The sequence below is a fragment of the Mytilus californianus genome, unplaced genomic scaffold (assembly GCF_021869535.1).
Source record: "Mytilus californianus isolate M0D057914Y unplaced genomic scaffold, xbMytCali1.0.p SCAF_3, whole genome shotgun sequence".
In the NCBI taxonomy this organism is placed as follows: Eukaryota; Metazoa; Mollusca; class Bivalvia; order Mytilida; family Mytilidae; genus Mytilus; species Mytilus californianus.
In genome coordinates, this window is record NW_026262679.1 from 5,664,454 (window position 1) to 5,684,861 (window position 20,408).

Genomic DNA, 20,408 nt, shown 5'->3' on the forward strand with positions numbered 1-20,408 from the left:
AATTTGTTATAAAGCTTCAATTTGTTTCAGGAAAAACTGATTTTTAATACCTAACAAATATAAACATAGTTTTAAGTACAATTGTAATGACCAAATACTTACATGCGACTCCTCCTCATGTGCTATCTACCATGAAGTTACCATCTTCTCCGTCTAGGAGTGCAGCATCTTTAACAAAAACTAGAAATTAATATCAGCTGTAAATAGAGACTATTTGCTGTTGCAATTAATTCAGAATTTAATCTTTTGCATGTTGGACAAGAATATTTATAATTACTATAATTCTCATAAGAATATACTTCATTAGAGTATAAATTTGAAGAAATTTTTTTTTTAGACCAATTTGTAATAAAGTTTCAAATTGGTTGATAATGAAATAGAGCCTGACATAAAATTAAATACTTTTTACTATAAAACAAGTTTTCATCATATTATATAACTGGCTCTGCTGGGTGATCTGCTTTTACGAGATCAGCGCCCATTAAATTCATCAATGTTACATCAAAATCTAAAGTTTGCTCTCTGGGGAGGTCTGCTTTTACGAGACCCATTTTGACATAAAGCATCTTTTATCCAACTGCTGGGCGATCTGCTTTAACAATAGTCCAATTAATAATGACGTCTTGAAAGTCTACTTTATTTTTTGCTGTCGATAGAAGGCGTCATAGCAAAAAATAATTGTATCTGAGGGGTCCCTTTCCGCTGCTTAAATCGTTAACCAAATGTTGACATAATTCAATCGTTGTTAATTAATAAATTGTGATATTCTTCTATTGACTATCCATCCTATTAGCAGGATCACCGCATTAAAAATGTATGCATTGACAGCATTCTGATCCAGATTTTAAAACGCTATGACAACAAAACTATGAAAAAATTAAAGTTGCCTAAAATGGTAACTAAAACATTTCCAAATATTTTTTGGGCCGCCGGCCAATTTTAGGCCCATTTAACTATATAGTAAAATTATTCCTGCAGTATACCATAATCGTCCCTTAAACAGGCATAAAAGACGAAATTGTAGACCAATTTGTAATAAAGTTTCCTGCTATTCCAGGAAAAACTGATTTTTATTACCTAACACATATAAACATAGCTTAAAGAACATTTGTAATGACCAAATACCTACATGCGACATCATCCTCTTGAACTTCAATGGAACTATTCTTCATGGTATAGGACTGTCACATATTTAGGCTGTATCTAACAAAAACAAAAACTTTAAATTAGTTTCAGCTTTAAATAGAGACTTTTTGCTGTTGCAATTAATTCAGAAATTAATGTGATGCATGTTTTATGTCAACTCCTTAACCGGGCAACAAGTCTAAAAACAAATACAAAACATTCTTATATAAATATATTACTTAAGAGTATAAATTTGAAAAAAAAGAGGAAATTTTAGACAAATTAGTTATAAAGCTTCAGGCTGTTGTTTCAGGAAAAACAGATTTTTATTACCTAACAAACATAAACATAGTTTTAAGAACAAGCGGCTCTCAAGAGCAGGAATCGCTCACCTGTAATGTTTTGCTTAAATCTTTCATCAATGATTATTTTTGCTTTTCAATATATATTAATGAGTGGCTTAAAAATGCCATTTAAATGTTATTTGCATCTGTCATATTTTCTTCAAAAGCAAAAAAATGCATTTTATTTTCTTCAAAAGCAAAAAAATGTATTTTATCCCTATGTTCCATTCTAGCCATAGTGGCTATATTTCTCGACGTACAAGAACACTTTTACCCCCATGTCAGAGTTCCTCTAAATGCTTTAGTTTTTGAGATATAAGCCAAAAACTGCATTTTACCCCTATTTTCTATTTTTAACCATGTTGGCCATGTTTTTTGACGAAACAGAAAATAAAACACAAACTTAATTCTAAATACCCTAAGGATCATTCAGCTTAAGTTTGGTTGGAATTGGTTCAGTAGTTTCAGAGGAGAAGATTTTTGAAATAGTTTACACCGGACGGACGACGACGACGGATGCCAAGTGATGGCAAAAGCTCACATTTCCTTCGGAAAGGTGAGCTCAAAAATTGTAATGACCAAATACCTACATGTGACTCGTCCTAATGTGTGATCTACAATGAAAGCATCTTTCACGATATAGGAGTGTTGCATATTTAGGCTGTATCTGTAAAAAAAACAAAAATTATAAATTAGTTTCAGCTTTAAATCAAGACTTTTTGCTGTTGCAATCAATTCAGAAATTAATGTGATGCATGATTTATGTTAAATACTAAATTAGAGAGAAGTATATATACAATTACTATACATTCTTATTAAAATATACATCATTAGAGCATAAATTTGAATAAAAGAAATTTTAGACCAATTTGTTATAAAGCTTCAATTTGTTTCAGGAAAAACTGATTTTTAATACCTAACAAATATAAACATAGTTTTAAGTACAATTGTAATGACCAAATACTTACATGCGACTCCTCCTCATGTGCTATCTACCATGAAGTTACCATCTTCTCCGTCTAGGAGTGCAGCATCTTTAACAAAAACTAGAAATTAATATCAGCTGTAAATAGAGACTATTTGCTGTTGCAATTAATTCAGAATTTAATCTTTTGCATGTTGGACAAGAATATTTATAATTACTATAATTCTCATAAGAATATACTTCATTAGAGTATAAATTTGAAGAAATTTTTTTTTTAGACCAATTTGTAATAAAGTTTCAAATTGGTTGATAATGAAATAGAGCCTGACATAAAATTAAATACTTTTTACTATAAAACAAGTTTTCATCATATTATATAACCGGCTCTGCCGGGTGATCTGCTTTTACGAGATCAGCGCCCATTAAATTCATCAATGTTACATCAAAATCTAAAGTTTGCTCTCTGGGGAGGTCTGCTTTTACGAGACCCATTTTGACATAAAGCATCTTTTATCCAACTGCTGGGCGATCTGCTTTAACAATAGTCCAATTAATAATGACGTCTTGAAAGTCTTACTTTATTTTTTGCTGTCGATAGAAGGCGTCATAGCAAAAAATAATTGTATCTGAGGGGTCCCTTTCCGCTGCTTAAATCGTTAACCAAATGTTGACATAATTGAATCGTTGTTAATTAATAAATTGTGATATTCTTCTATTGACTATCCATCCTATTAGCAGGATCACCGCATTAAAAATGTATGCATTGACAGCATTCTGATCCAGATTTTAAAACGCTATGACAACAAAACTATGAAAAAATTAAAGTTGCCTAAAATGGTAACTAAAACATTTCCAAATATTTTTTGGGCCGCCGGCCAATTTTAGGCCCATTTAACTATATAGTAAAATTATTCCTGCAGTATACCATAATCGTCCCTTAAACAGGCATAAAAGACGAAATTGTAGACCAATTTGTAATAAAGTTTCCTGCTATTCCAGGAAAAACTGATTTTTATTACCTAACACATATAAACATAGCTTAAAGAACATTTGTAATGACCAAATACCTACATGCGACATCATCCTCTTGAACTTCAATGGAACTATTCTTCATGGTATAGGACTGTCACATATTTAGGCTGTATCTAACAAAAACAAAAACTTTAAATTAGTTTCAGCTTTAAATAGAGACTTTTTGCTGTTGCAATTAATTCAGAAATTAATGTGATGCATGTTTTATGTCAACTCCTTAACCGGGCAACAAGTCTAAAAACAAATACAAAACATTCTTATATAAATATATTACTTAAGAGTATAAATTTGAAAAAAAAGAGGAAATTTTAGACAAATTAGTTATAAAGCTTCAGGCTGTTGTTTCAGGAAAAACAGATTTTTATTACCTAACAAACATAAACATAGTTTTAAGAACAAGCGGCTCTCAAGAGCAGGAATCGCTCACCTGTAATGTTTTGCTTAAATCTTTCATCAATGATTATTTTTGCTTTTCAATATATATTAATGAGTGGCTTAAAAATGCCATTTAAATGTTATTTGCATCTGTCATATTTTCTTCAAAAGCAAAAAAATGCATTTTATTTTCTTCAAAAGCAAAAAAATGTATTTTATCCCTATGTTCCATTCTAGCCATAGTGGCTATATTTCTCGACGTACAAGAACACTTTTACCCCCATTTCAGAGTTCCTCTAAATGCTTTAGTTTTTGAGATATAAGCCAAAAACTGCATTTTACCCCTATTTTCTATTTTTAACCATGTTGGCCATGTTTTTTGACGAAACAGAAAATAAAACACAAACTTAATTCTAGATACCCTAAGGATCATTCAGCTTAAGTTTGGTTGGAATTGGTTCAGTAGTTTCAGAGGAGAAGATTTTTGAAATAGTTTACACCGGACGGACGACGACGACGACGGACGCCAAGTGATGGCAAAAGCTCACATTTCCTTCGGAAAGGTGAGCTCAAAAATTGTAATGACCAAATACCTACATGTGACTCGTCCTAATGTGTGATCTACAATGAAAGCATCTTTCACGATATAGGAGTGTTGCATATTTAGGCTGTATCTGTAAAAAAAACAAAAATTATAAATTAGTTTCAGCTTTAAATCAAGACTTTTTGCTGTTGCAATCAATTCAGAAATTAATGTGATGCATGATTTATGTTAAATACTAAATTAGAGAGAAGTATATATACAATTACTATACATTCTTATTAAAATATACATCATTAGAGCATAAATTTGAATAAAAGAAATTTTAGACCAATTTGTTATAAAGCTTCAATTTGTTTCAGGAAAAACTGATTTTTAATACCTAACAAATATAAACATAGTTTTAAGTACAATTGTAATGACCAAATACTTACATGCGACTCCTCCTCATGTGCTATCTACCATGAAGTTACCATCTTCTCTGTCTAGGAGTGCAGCATCTTTAACAAAAACTAGAAATTAATATCAGCTGTAAATAGAGACTATTTGCTGTTGCAATTAATTCAGAATTTAATCTTTTGCATGTTGGACAAGAATATTTATAATTACTATAATTCTCATAAGAATATACTTCATTAGAGTATAAATTTGAAGAATTTTTTTTTTTAGACCAATTTGTAATAAAGTTTCAAATTGGTTGATAATGAAATAGAGCCTGACATAAAATTAAATACTTTTTACTATAAAACAAGTTTTCATCATATTATATAACCGGCTCTGCTGGGTGATCTGCTTTTACGAGATCAGCGCCCATTAAATTCATCAATGTTACATCAAAATCTAAAGTTTGCTCTCTGGGGAGGTCTGCTTTTACGAGACCCATTTTGACATAAAGCATCTTTTATCCAACTGCTGGGCGATCTGCTTTAACAATAGTCCAATTAATAATGACGTCTTGAAAGTCTACTTTATTTTTTGCTGTCGATAGAAGGCGTCATAGCAAAAAATAATTGTATCTGAGGGGTCCCTTTCCGCTGCTTAAATCGTTAACCAAATGTTGACATAATTGAATCGTTGTTAATTAATAAATTGTGATATTCTTCTATTGACTATCCATCCTATTTGCAGGATCACCGCATTAAAAATGTATGCGTTGACAGCATTCTGATCCAGATTTTAAAACGCTATGACAACAAAACTATGAAAAAATTAAAGTTGCCTAAAATGGTAACTAAAACATTTCCAAATATTTTTTGGGCCGCCGACCAATTTTAGGCCCACTTAACTATATAGTAAAATTATTCCTGCAGTATACCATAATCGTCCCTTAAACAGGCATAAAAGACGAAATTGTAGACCAATTTGTAATAAAGTTTCCTGCTATTCCAGGAAAAACTGATTTTTATTACCTAACACATATAAACATAGCTTAAAGAACATTTGTAATGACCAAATACCTACATGCGACATCATCCTCTTGAACTTCAATGGAACTATTCTTCATGGTATAGGACTGTCACATATTTAGGCTGTATCTAACAAAAACAAAAACTTTAAATTAGTTTCAGCTTTAAATAGAGACTTTTTGCTGTTGCAATTAATTCAGAAATTAATGTGATGCATGTTTTATGTCAACTCCTTAACCGGGCAACAAGTCTAAAAACAAATACAAAACATTCTTATATAAATATATTACTTAAAGAGTATAAATTTGAAAAAAAAGAGGAAATTTTAGACAAATTAGTTATAAAGCTTCAGGCTGTTGTTTCAGGAAAAACAGATTTTTATTACCTAACAAACATAAACATAGTTTTAAGAACAAGAGGCTCTCAAGAGCAGGAATTGCTCACCTGTAATGTTTTGCTTAAATCTTTCATCAATGATTATTTTTGCTTTTCAATATATATTAATGAGTGGCTTAAAAATGCCATTTAAATGTTATTTGCATCTGTCATATTTTCTTCAAAAGCAAAAAAATGCATTTTATTTTCTTCAAAAGCAAAAAAATGTATTTTATCCCTATGTTCCATTCTAGCCATAGTGGCTATATTTCTCGATGTACAAGAACACTTTTACCCCCATGTCAGAGTTCCTCTAAATGCTTTAGTTTTTGAGATATAAGCCAAAAACTGCATTTTACCCCTATTTTCTATTTTTAACCATGTTGGCCATGTTTTTTGACGAAACAGAAAATAAAACACAAACTTAATTCTAGATACCCTAAGGATCATTCAGCTTAAGTTTGGTTGGAATTGGTTCAGTAGTTTCAGAGGAGAAGATTTTTGAAATAGTTTACACCGGACGGACGACGACGACGGACGCCAAGTGATGGCAAAAGCTCACATTTCCTTCGGAAAGGTGAGCTCAAAAATTGTAATGACCAAATACCTACATGTGACTCGTCCTAATGTGTGATCTACAATGAAAGCATCTTTCACGATATAGGAGTGTTGCATATTTAGGCTGTATCTGTAAAAAAAACAAAAATTATAAATTAGTTTCAGCTTTAAATCAAGACTTTTTGCTGTTGCAATCAATTCAGAAATTAATGTGATGCATGATTTATGTTAAATACTAAATTAGAGAGAAGTATATATACAATTACTATACATTCTTATTAAAATATACATCATTAGAGCATAAATTTGAATAAAAGAAATTTTAGACCAATTTGTTATAAAGCTTCAATTTGTTTCAGGAAAAACTGATTTTTAATACCTAACAAATATAAACATAGTTTTAAGTACAATTGTAATGACCAAATACTTACATGCGACTCCTCCTCATGTGCTATCTACCATGAAGTTACCATCTTCTCCGTCTAGGAGTGCAGCATCTTTAACAAAAACTAGAAATTAATATCAGCTGTAAATAGAGACTATTTGCTGTTGCAATTAATTCAGAATTTAATCTTTTGCATGTTGGACAAGAATATTTATAATTACTATAATTCTCATAAGAATATACTTCATTAGAGTATAAATTTGAAGAATTTTTTTTTTTAGACCAATTTGTAATAAAGTTTCAAATTGGTTGATAATGAAATAGAGCCTGACATAAAATTAAATACTTTTTACTATAAAACAAGTTTTCATCATATTATATAACCGGCTCTGCTGGGTGATCTGCTTTTACGAGATCAGCGCCCATTAAATTCATCAATGTTACATCAAAATCTAAAGTTTGCTCTCTGGGGAGGTCTGCTTTTACGAGACCCATTTTGACATAAAGCATCTTTTATCCAACTGCTGGGCGATCTGCTTTAACAATAGTCCAATTAATAATGACGTCTTGAAAGTCTACTTTATTTTTTGCTGTCGATAGAAGGCGTCATAGCAAAAAATAATTGTATCTGAGGGGTCCCTTTCCGCTGCTTAAATCGTTAACCAAATGTTGACATAATTGAATCGTTGTTAATTAATAAATTGTGATATTCTTCTATTGACTATCCATCCTATTTGCAGGATCACCGCATTAAAAATGTATGCGTTGACAGCATTCTGATCCAGATTTTAAAACGCTATGACAACAAAACTATGAAAAAATTAAAGTTGCCTAAAATGGTAACTAAAACATTTCCAAATATTTTTTGGGCCGCCGACCAATTTTAGGCCCACTTAACTATATAGTAAAATTATTCCTGCAGTATACCATAATCGTCCCTTAAACAGGCATAAAAGACGAAATTGTAGACCAATTTGTAATAAAGTTTCCTGCTATTCCAGGAAAAACTGATTTTTATTACCTAACACATATAAACATAGCTTAAAGAACATTTGTAATGACCAAATACCTACATGCGACATCATCCTCTTGAACTTCAATGGAACTATTCTTCATGGTATAGGACTGTCACATATTTAGGCTGTATCTAACAAAAACAAAAACTTTAAATTAGTTTCAGCTTTAAATAGAGACTTTTTGCTGTTGCAATTAATTCAGAAATTAATGTGATGCATGTTTTATGTCAACTCCTTAACCGGGCAACAAGTCTAAAAACAAATACAAAACATTCTTATATAAATATATTACTTAAAGAGTATAAATTTGAAAAAAAAGAGGAAATTTTAGACAAATTAGTTATAAAGCTTCAGGCTGTTGTTTCAGGAAAAACAGATTTTTATTACCTAACAAACATAAACATAGTTTTAAGAACAAGAGGCTCTCAAGAGCAGGAATTGCTCACCTGTAATGTTTTGCTTAAATCTTTCATCAATGATTATTTTTGCTTTTCAATATATATTAATGAGTGGCTTAAAAATGCCATTTAAATGTTATTTGCATCTGTCATATTTTCTTCAAAAGCAAAAAAATGCATTTTATTTTCTTCAAAAGCAAAAAAATGTATTTTATCCCTATGTTCCATTCTAGCCATAGTGGCTATATTTCTCGATGTACAAGAACACTTTTACCCCCATGTCAGAGTTCCTCTAAATGCTTTAGTTTTTGAGATATAAGCCAAAAACTGCATTTTACCCCTATTTTCTATTTTTAACCATGTTGGCCATGTTTTTTGACGAAACAGAAAATAAAACACAAACTTAATTCTAGATACCCTAAGGATCATTCAGCTTAAGTTTGGTTGGAATTGGTTCAGTAGTTTCAGAGGAGAAGATTTTTGAAATAGTTTACACCGGACGGACGACGACGACGGACGCCAAGTGATGGCAAAAGCTCACATTTCCTTCGGAAAGGTGAGCTCAAAAATTGTAATGACCAAATACCTACATGTGACTCGTCCTAATGTGTGATCTACAATGAAAGCATCTTTCACGATATAGGAGTGTTGCATATTTAGGCTGTATCTGTAAAAAAAACAAAAATTATAAATTAGTTTCAGCTTTAAATCAAGACTTTTTGCTGTTGCAATCAATTCAGAAATTAATGTGATGCATGATTTATGTTAAATACTAAATTAGAGAGAAGTATATATACAATTACTATACATTCTTATTAAAATATACATCATTAGAGCATAAATTTGAATAAAAGAAATTTTAGACCAATTTGTTATAAAGCTTCAATTTGTTTCAGGAAAAACTGATTTTTAATACCTAACAAATATAAACATAGTTTTAAGTACAATTGTAATGACCAAATACTTACATGCGACTCCTCCTCATGTGCTATCTACCATGAAGTTACCATCTTCTCCGTCTAGGAGTGCAGCATCTTTAACAAAAACTAGAAATTAATATCAGCTGTAAATAGAGACTATTTGCTGTTGCAATTAATTCAGAATTTAATCTTTTGCATGTTGGACAAGAATATTTATAATTACTATAATTCTCATAAGAATATACTTCATTAGAGTATAAATTTGAAGAAATTTTTTTTTTAGACCAATTTGTAATAAAGTTTCAAATTGGTTGATAATGAAATAGAGCCTGACATAAAATTAAATACTTTTTACTATAAAACAAGTTTTCATCATATTATATAACCGGCTCTGCTGGGTGATCTGCTTTTACGAGATCAGCGCCCATTAAATTCATCAATGTTACATCAAAATCTAAAGTTTGCTCTCTGGGGAGGTCTGCTTTTACGAGACCCATTTTGACATAAAGCATCTTTTATGCAACTGCTGGGCGATCTGCTTTAACAATAGTCCAATTAATAATGACGTCTTGAAAGTCTACTTTATTTTTTGCTGTCGATAGAAGGCGTCATAGCAAAAAATAATTGTATCTGAGGGGTCCCTTTCCGCTGCTTAAATCGTTAACCAAATGTTGACATAATTGAATCGTTGATAATTAATAAATTGTGATATTCTTCTATTGACTATCCATCCTATTTGCAAGATCACCGCATTAAAAATGTATGCGTTGACAGCATTCTGATCCAGATTTTAAAACGCTATGACAACAAAACTATGAAAAAATTAAAGTTGCCTAAAATGGTAACTAAAACATTTCCAAATATTTTTTGGGCCGCCGGCCAATTTTAGGCCCACTTAACTATATAGTAAAATTATTCCTGCAGTATACCATAATCGTCCCTTAAACCGGCATAAAAGACGAAATTGTAGACCAATTTGTAATAAAGTTTCCTGCTATTCCAGGAAAAACTGATTTTTATTACCTAACACATATAAACATAGCTTAAAGAACATTTGTAATGACCAAATACCTACATGCGACATCATCCTCTTGAACTTCAATGGAACTATTCTTCATGGTATAGGACTGTCACATATTTAGGCTGTATCTAACAAAAACAAAAACTTTAAATTAGTTTCAGCTTTAAATAGAGACTTTTTGCTGTTGCAATTAATTCAGAAATTAATGTGATGCATGTTTTATGTCAACTCCTTAACCGGGCAACAAGTCTAAAAACAAATACAAAACATTCTTATATAAATATATTACTTAAGAGTATAAATTTGAAAAAAAAGAGGAAATTTTAGACAAATTAGTTATAAAGCTTCAGGCTGTTGTTTCAGGAAAAACAGATTTTTATTACCTAACAAACATAAACATAGTTTTAAGAACAAGAGGCTCTCAAGAGAAGGAATCGCTCACCTGTAATGTTTTGCTTAAATCTTTCATCAATGATTATTTTTGCTTTTCAATATATATTAATGAGTGGCTTAAAAATGCCATTTAAATGTTATTTGCATCTGTCATATTTTCTTCAAAAGCAAAAAAATGCATTTTATTTTCTTCAAAAGCAAAAAAATGTATTTTATCCCTATGTTCCATTCTAGCCATAGTGGCTATATTTCTCGACGTACAAGAACACTTTTACCCCCATTTCAGAGTTCCTCTAAATGCTTTAGTTTTTGAGATATAAGCCAAAAACTGCATTTTACCCCTATTTTCTATTTTTAACCATGTTGGCCATGTTTTTTGACGAAACAGAAAATAAAACACAAACTTAATTCTAGATACCCTAAGGATCATTCAGCTTAAGTTTGGTTGGAATTGGTTCAGTAGTTTCAGAGGAGAAGATTTTTGAAATAGTTTACACCGGACGGACGACGACGACGACGGACGCCAAGTGATGGCAAAAGCTCACATTTCCTTCGGAAAGGTGAGCTCAAAAATTGTAATGACCAAATACCTACATGTGACTCGTCCTAATGTGTAATCTACAATGAAAGCATCTTTCACGATATAGGAGTGTTGCATATTTAGGCTGTATCTGTAAAAAAAACAAAAATTATAAATTAGTTTCAGCTTTAAATCAAGACTTTTTGCTGTTGCAATCAATTCAGAAATTAATGTGATGCATGATTTATGTTAAATACTAAATTAGAGAGAAGTATATATACAATTACTATACATTCTTATTAAAATATACATCATTAGAGCATAAATTTGAATAAAAGAAATTTTAGACCAATTTGTTATAAAGCTTCAATTTGTTTCAGGAAAAACTGATTTTTAATACCTAACAAATATAAACATAGTTTTAAGTACAATTGTAATGACCAAATACTTACATGCAACTCCTCCTCATGTGCTATCTACCATGAAGTTACCATCTTCTCCGTCTAGGAGTGCAGCATCTTTAACAAAAACTAGAAATTAATATCAGCGGTAAATAGAGACTATTTGCTGTTGCAATTAATTCAGAATTTAATCTTTCGCATGTTGGACAAGAATATTTATAATTACTATAATTCTCATAAGAATATACTTCATTAGAGTATAAATTTGAAGAAATTTTTTTTTTAGACCAATTTGTAATAAAGTTTCAAATTGGTTGATAATGAAATAGAGCCTGACATAAAATTAAATACTTTTTACTATAAAACAAGTTTTCATCATATTATATAACCGGCTCTGCTGGGTGATCTGCTTTTACGAGATCAGCGCCCATTAAATTCATCAATGTTACATCAAAATCTAAAGTTTGCTCTCTGGGGAGGTCTGCTTTTACGAGACCCATTTTGACATAAAGCATCTTTTATCCAACTGCTGGGCGATCTGCTTTAACAATAGTCCAATTAATAATGACGTCTTGAAAGTCTACTTTATTTTTTGCTGTCGATAGAAGGCGTCATAGCAAAAAATAATTGTATCTGAGGGGTCCCTTTCCGCTGCTTAAATCGTTAACCAAATGTTGACATAATTGAATCGTTGTTAATTAATAAATTGTGATATTCTTCTATTGACTATCCATCCTATTTGCAGGATCACCACATTAAAAATGTATGCATTGACAGCATTCTGATCCAGATTTTAAAAACGCTATGACAACAAAACTATGAAAAAATTAAAGTTGCCTAAAATGGTAACTAAAACATTTCCAAATATTTTTTGGGCCGCCGGCCAATTTTAGGCCCACTTAACTATATAGTAAAATTATTCCTGCAGTATACCATAATCGTCCCTTAAACAGGCATAAAAGACGAAATTGTAGACCAATTTGTAATAAAGTTTCCTGCTATTCCAGGAAAAACTGATTTTTATTACCTAACACATATAAACATAGCTTAAAGAACATTTGTAATGACCAAATACCTACATGCGACATCATCCTCTTGAACTTCAATGGAACTATTCTTCATGGTATAGGACTGTCACATATTTAGGCTGTATCTAACAAAAACAAAAACTTTAAATTAGTTTCAGCTTTAAATAGAGACTTTTTGCTGTTGCAATTAATTCAGAAATTAATGTGATGCATGTTTTATGTCAACTCCTTAACCGGGCAACAAGTCTAAAAACAAATACAAAACATTCTGATATAAATATATTACTTAAGAGTATAAATTTGAAAAAAAAGAGGAAATTTTAGACAAATTAGTTATAAAGCTTCAGGCTGTTGTTTCAGGAAAAACAGATTTTTATTACCTAACAAACATAAACATAGTTTTAAGAACAAGAGGCTCTCAAGAGCAGGAATTGCTCACCTGTAATGTTTTGCTTAAATCTTTCATCAATGATTATTTTTGCTTTTCAATATATATTAATGAGTGGCTTAAAAATGCCATTTAAATGTTATTTGCATCTGTCATATTTTCTTCAAAAGCAAAAAAATGCATTTTATTTTCTTCAAAAGCAAAAAAATGTATTTTATCCCTATGTTCCATTCTAGCCATAGTGGCTATATTTCTCGACGTACAAGAACACTTTTACCCCCATGTCAGAGTTCCTCTAAATGCTTTAGTTTTTGAGATATAAGCCAAAAACTGCATTTTACCCCTATTTTCTATTTTTAACCATGTTGGCCATGTTTTTTGACGAAACAGAAAATAAAACACAAACTTAATTCTAGATACCCTAAGGATCATTCAGCTTAAGTTTGGTTGGAATTGGTTCAGTAGTTTCAGAGGAGAAGATTTTTGAAATAGTTTACACCGGACGGACGACGACGACGGACGCCAAGTGATGGCAAAAGCTCACATTTCCTTCGGAAAGGTGAGCTCAAAAATTGTAATGACCAAATACCTACATGTGACTCGTCCTAATGTGTGATCTACAATGAAAGCATCTTTCACGATATAGGAGTGTTGCATATTTAGGCTGTATCTGTAAAAAAAACAAAAATTATAAATTAGTTTCAGCTTTAAATCAAGACTTTTTGCTGTTGCAATCAATTCAGAAATTAATGTGATGCATGATTTATGTTAAATACTAAATTAGAGAGAAGTATATATACAATTACTATACATTCTTATTAAAATATACATCATTAGAGCATAAATTTGAATAAAAGAAATTTTAGACCAATTTGTTATAAAGCTTCAATTTGTTTCAGGAAAAACTGATTTTTAATACCTAACAAATATAAACATAGTTTTAAGTACAATTGTAATGACCAAATACTTACATGCGACTCCTCCTCATGTGCTATCTACCATGAAGTTACCATCTTCTCCGTCTAGGAGTGCAGCATCTTTAACAAAAACTAGAAATTAATATCAGCTGTAAATAGAGACTATTTGCTGTTGCAATTAATTCAGAATTTAATCTTTTGCATGTTGGACAAGAATATTTATAATTACTATAATTCTCATAAGAATATACTTCATTAGAGTATAAATTTGAAGAAATTTTTTTTTTAGACCAATTTGTAATAAAGTTTCAAATTGGTTGATAATGAAATAGAGCCTGACATAAAATTAAATACTTTTTACTATAAAACAAGTTTTCATCATATTATATAACCGGCTCTGCTGGGTGATCTGCTTTTACGAGATCAGCGCCCATTAAATTCATCAATGTTACATCAAAATCTAAAGTTTGCTCTCTGGGGAGGTCTGCTTTTACGAGACCCATTTTGACATAAAGCATCTTTTATGCAACTGCTGGGCGATCTGCTTTAACAATAGTCCAATTAATAATGACGTCTTGAAAGTCTACTTTATTTTTTGCTGTCGATAGAAGGCGTCATAGCAAAAAATAATTGTATCTGAGGGGTCCCTTTCCGCTGCTTAAATCGTTAACCAAATGTTGACATAATTGAATCGTTGTTAATTAATAAATTGTGATATTCTTCTATTGACTATCCATCCTATTTGCAAGATCACCGCATTAAAAATGTATGCGTTGACAGCATTCTGATCCAGATTTTAAAACGCTATGACAACAAAACTATGAAAAAATTAAAGTTGCCTAAAATGGTAACTAAAACATTTCCAAATATTTTTTGGGCCGCCGGCCAATTTTAGGCCCACTTAACTATATAGTAAAATTATTCCTGCAGTATACCATAATCGTCCCTTAAACCGGCATAAAAGACGAAATTGTAGACCAATTTGTAATAAAGTTTCCTGCTATTCCAGGAAAAACTGATTTTTATTACCTAACACATATAAACATAGCTTAAAGAACATTTGTAATGACCAAATACCTACATGCGACATCATCCTCTTGAACTTCAATGGAACTATTCTTCATGGTATAGGACTGTCACATATTTAGGCTGTATCTAACAAAAACAAAAACTTTAAATTAGTTTCAGCTTTAAATAGAGACTTTTTGCTGTTGCAATTAATTCAGAAATTAATGTGATGCATGTTTTATGTCAACTCCTTAACCGGGCAACAAGTCTAAAAACAAATACAAAACATTCTTATATAAATATATTACTTAAGAGTATAAATTTGAAAAAAAAGAGGAAATTTTAGACAAATTAGTTATAAAGCTTCAGGCTGTTGTTTCAGGAAAAACAGATTTTTATTACCTAACAAACATAAACATAGTTTTAAGAACAAGAGGCTCTCAAGAGAAGGAATCGCTCACCTGTAATGTTTTGCTTAAATCTTTCATCAATGATTATTTTTGCTTTTCAATATATATTAATGAGTGGCTTAAAAATGCCATTTAAATGTTATTTGCATCTGTCATATTTTCTTCAAAAGCAAAAAAATGCATTTTATTTTCTTCAAAAGCAAAAAAATGTATTTTATCCCTATGTTCCATTCTAGCCATAGTGGCTATATTTCTCGACGTACAAGAACACTTTTACCCCCATTTCAGAGTTCCTCTAAATGCTTTAGTTTTTGAGATATAAGCCAAAAACTGCATTTTACCCCTATTTTCTATTTTTAACCATGTTGGCCATGTTTTTTGACGAAACAGAAAATAAAACACAAACTTAATTCTAGATACCCTAAGGATCATTCAGCTTAAGTTTGGTTGGAATTGGTTCAGTAGTTTCAGAGGAGAAGATTTTTGAAATAGTTTACACCGGACGGACGACGACGACGACGGACGCCAAGTGATGGCAAAAGCTCACATTTCCTTCGGAAAGGTGAGCTCAAAAATTGTAATGACCAAATACCTACATGTGACTCGTCCTAATGTGTAATCTACAATGAAAGCATCTTTCACGATATAGGAGTGTTGCATATTTAGGCTGTATCTGTAAAAAAAACAAAAATTATAAATTAGTTTCAGCTTTAAATCAAGACTTTTTGCTGTTGCAATCAATTCAGAAATTAATGTGATGCATGATTTATGTTAAATACTAAATTAGAGAGAAGTATATATACAATTACTATACATTCTTATTAAAATATACATCATTAGAGCATAAATTTGAATAAAAGAAATTTTAGACCAATTTGTTATAAAGCTTCAATTTGTTTCAGGAAAAACTGATTTTTAATACCTAACAAATATAAACATAGTTTTAAGTACAATTGTAATGACCAAATACTTACATGCAACTCCTCCTCATGTGCTATCTACCATGAAGTTACCATCTTCTCCGTCTAGGAGTGCAGCATCTTTAACAAAAACTAGAAATTAATATCAGCGGTAAATAGAGACTATTTGCTGTTGCAATTAATTCAGAATTTAATCTTTCGCATGTTGGACAAGAATATTTATAATTACTATAATTCTCATAAGAATATACTTCATTAGAGTATAAATTTGAAGAAATTTTTTTTTTAGACCAATTTGTAATAAAGTTTCAAATTGGTTGATAATGAAATAGAGCCTGACATAAAATTAAATACTTTTTACTATAAAACAAGTTTTCATCATATTATATAACCGGCTCTGCTGGGTGATCTGCTTTTACGAGATCAGCGCCCATTAAATTCATCAATGTTACATCAAAATCTAAAGTTTGCTCTCTGGGGAGGTCTGCTTTTACGAGACCCATTTTGACATAAAGCATCTTTTATCCAACTGCTGGGCGATCTGCTTTAACAATAGTCCAATTAATAATGACGTCTTGAAAGTCTACTTTATTTTTTGCTGTCGATAGAAGGCGTCATAGCAAAAAATAATTGTATCTGAGGGGTCCCTTTCCGCTGCTTAAATCGTTAACCAAATGTTGACATAATTGAATCGTTGTTAATTAATAAATTGTGATATTCTTCTATTGACTATCCATCCTATTTGCAGGATCACCGCATTAAAAATGTATGCATTGACAGCATTCTGATCCAGATTTTAAAAACGCTATGACAACAAAACTATGAAAAAATTAAAGTTGCCTAAAATGGTAACTAAAACATTTCCAAATATTTTTTGGGCCGCCGGCCAATTTTAGGCCCACTTAACTATATAGTAAAATTATTCCTGCAGTATACCATAATCGTCCCTTAAACAGGCATAAAAGACGAAATTGTAGACCAATTTGTAATAAAGTTTCCTGCTATTCCAGGAAAAACTGATTTTTATTACCTAACACATATAAACATAGCTTAAAGAACATTTGTAATGACCAAATACCTACATGCGACATCATCCTCTTGAACTTCAATGGAACTATTCTTCATGGTATAGGACTGTCACATATTTAGGCTGTATCTAACAAAATCAAAAACTTTAAATTAGTTTCAGCTTTAAATAGAGACTTTTTGCTGTTGCAATTAATTCAGAAATTAATGTGATGCATGTTTTATGTCAACTCCTTAACCGGGCAACAAGTCTAAAAACAAATACAAAACATTCTGATATAAATATATTACTTAAGAGTATAAATTTGAAAAAAAAGAGGAAATTTTAGACAAATTAGTTATAAAGCTTCAGGCTGTTGTTTCAGGAAAAACAGATTTTTATTACCTAACAAACATAAACATAGTTTTAAGAACAAGAGGCTCTCAAGAGCAGGAATTGCTCACCTGTAATGTTTTGCTTAAATCTTTCAATGATTATTTTTGCTTTTCAATATATATTAATGAGTGGCTTAAAAATGCCATTTAAATGTTATTTGCATCTGTCATATTTTCTTCAAAAGCAAAAAAATGCATTTTACCCCTATGTTCCATTTTAGCCATAGTGGCTATATTTCTCGACGTACAAGAACACTTTTACCCCCATGTCAGAGTTCCTCTAAATGCTTTAGTTTTTGAGATATAAGCCAAAAACTGCATTTTACCCCTATTTTCTATTTTTAACCATGTTGGCCATGTTTTTTGACGAAACAGAAAATAAAACACAAACTTAATTCTAGATACCCTAAGGATCATTCAGCTTAAGTTTGGTTGGAATTGGTTCAGTAGTTTCAGAGGAGAAGATTTTTGAAATAGTTTACACCGGACGGACGACGACGACGGACGCCAAGTGATGGCAAAAGCTCACATTTCCTTCGGAAAGGTGAGCTCAAAAATTGTAATGACCAAATACCTACATGTGACTCGTCCTAATGTGTGATCTACAATGAAAGCATCTTTCACGATATAGGAGTGTTGCATATTTAGGCTGTATCTGTAAAAAAAACAAAAATTATAAATTAGTTTCAGCTTTAAATCAATTTTGCTGTTGCAATCAATTCAGAAATTAATGTGATGCATGATTTATGTTAAATACTAAATTAGAGAGAAGTATATATACAATTACTTTACATTCTTATTAAAATATACATCATTAGAGCATAAATTTGAATAAAAGAAATTTTAGACCAATTTGTTATAAAGCTTCAATTTGTTTCAGGAAAAACTGATTTTTAATACCTAACAAATATAAACATAGTTTTAAGTACAATTGTAATGACCAAATACTTACATGCGACTCCTCCTCATGTGCTATCTACCATGAAGTTACCATCTTCTCCGTCTAGGAGTGCAGCATCTTTAACAAAAACTAGAAATTAATATCAGCTGTAAATAGAGACTATTTGCTGTTGCAATTAATTCAGAATTTAATCTTTTGCATGTTGGACAAGAATATTTATAATTACTATAATTCTCATAAGAATATACTTCATTAGAGTATAAATTTGAAGAAATTTTTTTTTTAGACCAATTTGTAATAAAGTTTCAAATTGGTTGATAATGAAATAGAGCCTGACATAAAATTAAATACTTTTTACTATAAAACAAGTTTTCATCATATTATATAACTGGCTCTGCTGGGTGATCTGCTTTTACGAGATCAGCGCCCATTAAATTCATCAATGTTACATCAAAATCTAAAGTTTGCTCTCTGGGGAGGTCTGCTTTTACGAGACCCATTTTGACATAAAGCATCTTTTATCCAACTGCTGGGCGATCTGGTCCGAGTACACAGTTATTTCGTAGTGCATTTCTTTTAGACAATAAATGGAAATTAAAAAAATCCCACCTGCGCTTTCTCAATAATATTTTTACAGTGTGTTGTACTACTTTTGGGACAAATTATATCAAAATTATAGAAAACTTCATCGGCTCTAACTCAAAATATGGACAATTTCATGCTAAGGGGGTCTTCAAATCTTTTGACAGCTTCCGATGTGCTAATTTTTAACATTTTTCAGCTGGACCAAATCACTACTTTACTTTAAAATTCATGACCCAAATTTTTTTACAGTGTCATTTCACCCCCCTACTTACTATTTGAGTCATAAAACAGGGAGAAATAAATTCGGAAGGGGTATAAAAAAAATCGACAAGTAACACACTGTCCACACTAGGGACTATATTCGTGGACAACGAAAATCAAAGGACGATAACTGTGTACCCGGACCTAATAGGGTAGAAAAAGTTGACCAATCTTAATGAAACTTGGTATGACTAAAGCTTATTAAATTATAAGACTGCTTACAAGGTTTCATGGGAATAGGATATATATTATAGACAATATGACTAATTCTATATTGAACTTTGAGTGTTAAATTTAGACGTTAAAATTGAAAATTTTCAACTATCAACAATTGAGGCTTAAAAAATTAAAATATTGCAAAAAAATACTTTTGAAATGCCTTAATATATAATATATTATGTATTAAAAGCAATAGAGTACTCATTTGATTCATCAGACTTATCATAATTATTAAAAAGTCAAATTTATATGAGCCTGTGGCCAAATATGGAGGTTTTCCAATGAAGGGGGGCCTTACATGAAGATGTAATATTTTCCAGCAATTTTAAATTTGTAAAGCTTTTTGGTTATAAATAATCCTTACATATGTATTTAATGTACTTTAAATGGAAAGAAAACTTACAAATAACATATCACATTAGCTTAAAAGGGTCTTAGGCCAAGTAAGACTGAAAATAATTTAGGGTCAATTTAGGCCGTATCACATATTTACATTTAAAAATGCATATTGAAGCTATATGAAATAAAATTTTGTGTCTTTTCTATCATTTCTATACTCAGGTGACATGATACAATAAATCTGAGCACAAAAAGACTCTTGCATTCAACTTTTTTTGCAGACAGTATGGTCTGAT

The 20,408-nt window shown here is 30.9% G+C and overlaps 1 long non-coding RNA gene across 15 annotated transcripts in view; it reads right to left on the reverse strand.

Moving 5' to 3' along the window:
* The window catches only part of LOC127733879 (uncharacterized), a 118,736-nt gene that overhangs the window by 48,077 nt on the left and 50,251 nt on the right, over positions 1-20,408 (reverse strand). The window contains exon 3 of one of the 15 annotated variants that reach the window (XR_007997245.1): positions 4,777-4,842. The exons of 8 other annotated variants lie outside the window; for them this stretch is intronic. This is a non-coding gene — a long non-coding RNA (uncharacterized LOC127733879). Of the gene's footprint in view, positions 1-102; positions 163-2,437; positions 2,498-4,776; positions 4,843-7,112; positions 7,173-9,448; positions 9,509-14,122; positions 14,183-18,759; positions 18,820-20,408 lie in introns of those variants that run through there. 6 more of the 15 variants (XR_007997256.1, XR_007997255.1, XR_007997254.1 and 3 more) reach the window with 6 other exon arrangements.